The sequence below is a fragment of the Gavialis gangeticus genome, unplaced genomic scaffold (assembly GCF_001723915.1).
Source record: "Gavialis gangeticus isolate Ggan-Ray unplaced genomic scaffold, GavGan_comp1, whole genome shotgun sequence".
Classification (NCBI taxonomy): domain Eukaryota; kingdom Metazoa; phylum Chordata; order Crocodylia; family Gavialidae; genus Gavialis; species Gavialis gangeticus.
The window spans coordinates 46,696,965-46,702,964 of record NW_017729029.1 but is presented as its reverse complement, the minus strand read 5'-3'; positions in this window follow the sequence as shown (position 1 = coordinate 46,702,964).

The following is a 6,000-nucleotide window of genomic DNA, read 5'->3' as shown; positions in this document are numbered from 1 at the left end:
AAGCAAATTCAGACATAAAAAACATTCGCTGGCAATAATTGTTTTCCATTAAACTTGGCAAACTGGTAATGTCACAGAATGTGCTGTCAGGCAACAGCAGATCCGAGGCGATGCTTTCAGATTGAATGAGAAATTCATATTGGATGGTTTAGTTGGTTGGTCTCTTTTTGGCTAGCAGTCTTCAGTGATCGGGTGGATGGTCATGACCAAAACTGGAAGTGATAGTGATGGTCTTCTAGGAAAACAAACATGTTTTCTGCAGTCGAGCATTGCAAACGAAACACTGGAAGCAACGTCTACAATGCGAAATTACTTTGCTTCCAGCTGATGCACTGGCATTCTCCAGTCAAGTATGTTCACCCAACCAACACGTCTGTGTGTCTACCTCTGAAAATAGCTTTCCTAACGAGAAGAGTCTCCTGGCTTTTGAGCGTTCGGACAGGCTTGAAAGAAGAAAACAAAAAAGCAAATGTCACCAGTGAGGGGATGTCATTTGTGGCTGTAGCTGTTAGTGCACAAGCAACTTTTATGATTAAACAGTTATTCAAGGAACATGCAGGAAGTAGCAGAGGAAAAAACTCTGAGCATTGATGTTCTGAAAGATCTTTCCAAATGGTGAGTAGATGAGAAGAGAGTTCACTTTTTTGTTTGTGAATCCTGGGCCATTTCAAACAAATAGTAAGGGTTTTCTTTCGTATAGTAATGGAAAGGAGTTTTTAGCTTCCCACTTTCCATGCCAGGTTTCCAATGGAGAATGTATAAAGCGAGATTGGCTTTTACGATCCTGTTTATTTATTCTGCTGCTATTTACTTCTAGAGATTTTGCTTTTACTTGGCATGCTTACTTGAGACTGGAAAACAAAATGAATCTCCTAGAGAAACAAAAGTAATCAACAGTTTGCATGAACAGCTATCCTATATAGAGCGTTTGGCTTGGAAATTAGACTGAAATGAATTTGTAGGATTGATAAAGAGAAATAATGGCAAATTTATGCTCTGGTTGAGTATTGGCAAGGTGGTTTGGAAACATTCTTTGATTTTATCATTCTCCACAGAATGGTTGAACTATTTCCAGTTTAGGAAACAGGCTGCATGGAGCAGTGCTGGGGCTTGAGGATGTGGAGCATGGTAAGTTTACCATGGAGACATGGATACAGCCACTTGCTGAAAGAGTTTTCCAACTTAAGGAGCACTGTAGGCTGTTCAGTTTTTTGTACAATTTCTTGGAAGCACTGAAGATGCTGCACAAAGCTCTATACCACATGCACTGCTTTAAGCAAAGTGGTAGAAGACAGAACGCCTGTGGAAGAGACATCCTTTGACGTAAATGCCCTGGAGTTTTGCATGCAACTTCAAGTTTTTGGCAGGCAGCTGGAACTGGAATGCTTCCAAAACACAGCGTTGGCATTTCTGTGCAAAAATAAGCTTTTGCCCTTCTTTGCAATCATAACCATGGAACTCAGGATTCTGTTAACCTTGTCTGTACCTGTTGCAACTGGGGAATTTTTTAAACTTAAACTTACAAAGATGAGCTTGTGTTCTTCCAAGGCTCAATTTCAGTTGGGTCTCGCTATAATTTCAACTGAAAGCCAAATTGCAGATAGCATTGTTTCAAATGATGGCATTAACAATTCACAAAGTGAGAAAAATGTAAGTCATAGAATCATAGGACATTAGGGCTGGAAGGGACCTCAGGAAGCCACTTAGTCCAATCCCCTGCTCAAACCAGGGCCATCCCCAACTAGATCATTCCAGCCAAAGCTTTGTCTATCTAGGTCTTAGAAACCTCCAAAGATGGGGGTTCCACCACCTTTCTGGGTAGCCTGTTCCAATGTTTTACTACCCTCCTGGTGAGAGAGTTTTTCCTCATATTTAACCTAAACTTCCCTTGCTGCAGTTTGAGATGGTGAAAGAACCCCCTACCAGCCTCCATACTTTTTGGGTTGCCTGTTTCCAGCCTCTTCATTCACTCATGTGTCTATCAACCCATGGGAGTGGGGAAGCTTTCTCCCTCTGTGCCCAGGTCTATTGTTAAACTTCCTGCCTTTAGCCTAGGAGGGCAGGCGTTGGCTGGAGTCTAGGTCAAGGTGTGATGCTTTTCAAATTGGTTGGTTGGCCTCAAGCAACACTGCTCCTGATTGTGTCTGGAAGGTGAGGTCAGGGGAGCTATTTGAGAGGCTGTCCAGGAAGAGGCAAAACCATGCTGGGACGTTTACACAACAACTGGAACCTCTGCAACCCTCACTCTCTTCTGGGATGCTGAAGTGAGTAAATTACCAGAAACTTAACTAGAAAGGTAGCTTACAATAATTTAGAAGCATATTAAATGGCTATCAGGCTAGTTTTCTTTGCTCTGGGTAGTCTTTTGATACTTCTGTGATTCGTACCCCTCCCCAAGCCCACCCTCTGTACCCAGTAAAGCTATCCTCTATACAGGGGCAGGCAGTTTTTTTGGGCGGAGGGCCGCTTTACTGAATTTTGGCAAGCCATCGAGGGCCACATGACAAGCAGCCAGGGGCAGATCAATATTAATTTTCTAAATTTTTTAGGGGCCCCATGGGCTGGATAGACTGGACTGGCAGGGTACATCCAGCCCGTGGGCCGCATTTTGCCCACCCCTGTGCTATAACATACTTTGTGGTACATGTTTGAGAGGGGATGGGCATGCCTTTGCATTCCCTTGGCTTGGATGACTTAGGAAGGCTACTTTCTGTGTTTCAGGTTAAAGGAAGCACTCCAAGATCTCGCAGGGGGTCAAGTGACCTCAGTGTCTACAAGGCCTGTACACCTTGAGGGGCACAGGGCTGAGCAATGACCAGACCCTGGGTGGCAGTGGTGGCGGTTATTCCAGGCTTACGGATGTGCCCCAGGAAGGGGGTCGACCAGTCACAGGCGCCCCAGGAGAGACACTCGGAGCTTGGTAGCTGGTCGGGTGCAGTAAGGTGGGTGGCTTGGTGCAGAAGTGCCCCCTACTGGCCTGCCACAGAGACCGGTGCTCCTTGTTCTGTCATCTGCCACCATTGAGAACAGTCCAGCTCTAGTCTCTTTGGACCCGTCCCCCCCACCCCCCCCGTTTCAGGTAGGTGAAAGCTGCTGTTAAATCCCCCCTGAGTCTTCTCTTCTCCAGACTAAATAAGCCCAGTTCCCTCAGCCTCTCCTCGTAAGTCTTGTGGTCCAGGCCCTTAACCATTTTTGTTGCTCTCTGCTGGACACTTTCCAATTTGTCTACATCCTTTCTGTAGTGTGTGTATATGGGGGGGGCGTCTTACTAATGCAGCCCACAATTAGCCTTAGAATTAGAAGAATTAACCTTCTTCTCAACAAGGGCACACTGTTGTCTCCTATCCAGCTTGTCTGCCGTAACCCCCAGGTCCTTTTCAGCAAAGCTGCTGCTTAGCCAGTCAGTCCCCAGCCTGCGCTGGTGCATGGGATTGTTCTGTTCCAAGTGCAGGACTTTGTACTTGTCTTTACTGAACCTCAGGAGACTTCTTTTAGTCTAATCCTATTTGTCGAGGTCTCTCTGAATCCCAAGTCTACCCTTCAGTGTACTATTTCCCCATTCTTCCCCCACAGTTTGGTGTCATCTGCAAATTTGCTGAGGTTGCACTCCATCCCATCTTCCAGGTCACTGATGGTATTGAACAAAACCAGCCCCAGGATCAACCTCTGAGGCACTCCACTTGATATCAGCTGCCAACTAGACATCAAGCCATTGCTTACTATCCTCTAAGCCCAATGATTTAGTCAGTTTTCTATCCACCTTACAGCCCATTCACCCAACCCGTACTTCCTTAGCTTTCCTATATTTGCTCTATATAGAGCACTATATTTGCTCTTTTCCAATAATCCAAGACTTCTCCAAATTGCCATGAGTTTTTCAAAGATGATGGCTGGCAGCTCTGCAATCACCTCAGCCAACTCCCTCAGCACCCTCAGGTGCCTTGCATCCAGCCCCAGGGACTTGTACACATCCAGCTTTTCTAAATAATGTCTAACCTGTTCTTTCACCACTTTTGGCTGCTCACCTCCTCCCCAAACTGTGTTGCCAGGTGCAGTAGTGTAGGAGCTGATCTTGCTTGTGAAGCCTGAGGAAAAAGAGGTGCTGAGTACTTCAACCTTTTCCACATCATCTGTCACTAAGTTGCCTCTCTGATCTTCCTCTTGTTGCTGACGTACTTGGAGAAACCCTTTGTGTTACCCTTCCCATCCCTTGCTAGCTGCAACTTCAATTGTGCTCTGGCTTTCCTGATTTCATCCCTGAATTCCTAAGCAAAACTCTTGTACTCCTCCTTAGTTGTTTGTCCAACTTTCCACTTCTTGTAAGCTTCCTTTTTACGGTTTAGCTCACTGAAGAGTTCCTTGCTAAGCCAAGCTGATCTTCTGCCATACTTGCTATCTTCCTGTGCATCAGGATGGTTTGTCCCTGTGCCTGCCTTAGCTGATGTGTAACATTTCTGCCTACAGTTTGCCAGAATTATTAGGAACAGAGAATGGAGTTTTAGCTTGGGAAGCACCGGGCACTCGTAACAAGACATGAAACTCTGGAGCAGTTTTGCTGCATGGCATGCAAGTCCATTAGAAAGTAGGGTAGACTTGTATCTTCTAGACTAACCAAAGTAGATATATGACACTGTGAAAGGACTTCTTTCTGCACTAGCTGTACTGCAGCAAAATTACTTCAGTTAGTCTATGATGCAAGTCTACCTAGGATGCAAGTCCAGCTTGCCTTCAGACTAACACACCTAACTACATCTCTGCAAGTCCATTGTTAGGTAGGAAGTCAGGCTCTGAGCTGCTTTGAACTTGCTTCAGCACTTGGCCACCACCTGGATGTTCGTGTCTAGCTGTGTTGAGAGTCTGCATCCTGGAGGAGAGGCCGGGTGCTTGTCTGTGGTGGCCTGGCAGCTGGAAGGAGGTGCGTTTGGGTGGGCTGAGCGCTGGGGAGGCAGGGTTGGTGTAGATACCCCATATGGTCAGGGTTCTTGTGGTTGAGTTTGTGTTTCATGCCCCATTAGGAATAGAGTGGGAATGCAAAGCTACATGCCAGTAAGGAAGCCACCACTGAATGCCAGGGAAAGAGGGAAGGGGGGTATCTATTTTCTACCCTCTTCTATGTGCCAGAGTAGGGAAGGAAACCCCACTGATGTCAATGTAGTTATGCTTGGTTCACCCAGCTTGGCTGAGATGAGCATTGGTCCTTGGACTGGGCTTGAAAAAATTAGAATTGGAGCCAGCCGGGAAAGCAAGCTGAACCAACAAGCCAGGGATTCCTGCTTCCCCCCTGCCCCCTTGAGCCAGCAGTAAAGCTCCCCTTTTGCATACAGAAAGTCTTCTCCAGAAAAGTAGACTTGAAGGAAGAGGGCTGGTTTCAGTTACCTGCTTTTTGGGGGTCGCATCAGGGACCACTGTTGCCAATGGGGCATGCCCAAACAGGATCAAACATCCCCAAGTTCAAGTCTCACTTTAGCTCTTCTCTGATGGCAAGGAGGTAAAAAGGCGTGTGCGTCTCCTCTTTAGCTGAGAAACACTGTCATGGACGGAGCAACTGATGCATTACTACAAAGAAGAGAGTGATGTACCGGCTTTGTTTGTACAGTGATTAGACCACCCTAAAGCAAAAGCAAAAGGAAAAAAGAAGGGTTTCTGAGAACAGTAAAGCAGCATTGCCACCTCGTGGGCAAGTTGGGTCATGACAACTGAGTGCTCACCCCAGCCTTTTAAACTAGTTTTAATTTCTAGTTTCTGACTGGAAGACTGTCACTGTGGAAGCTTCCTTTCCTTAGCTCGGCTTGCCTGTTTTGTGTTTTTTTATCATCCCCAGTTACACTAACAAAAATGACAGCAGTGCAGATAACGTAATAAAAAAGTTTATTCTCTAGCAAGTACAGAGATGATCTCCCACAATATAAAAGTACCAATGATGTAAAATGCTTATACGGCATGAAAAACAAGAGTGTGCAAGAGTTGAAATCCATCCAGCAGGTGTGAGCCCAGCTGAGT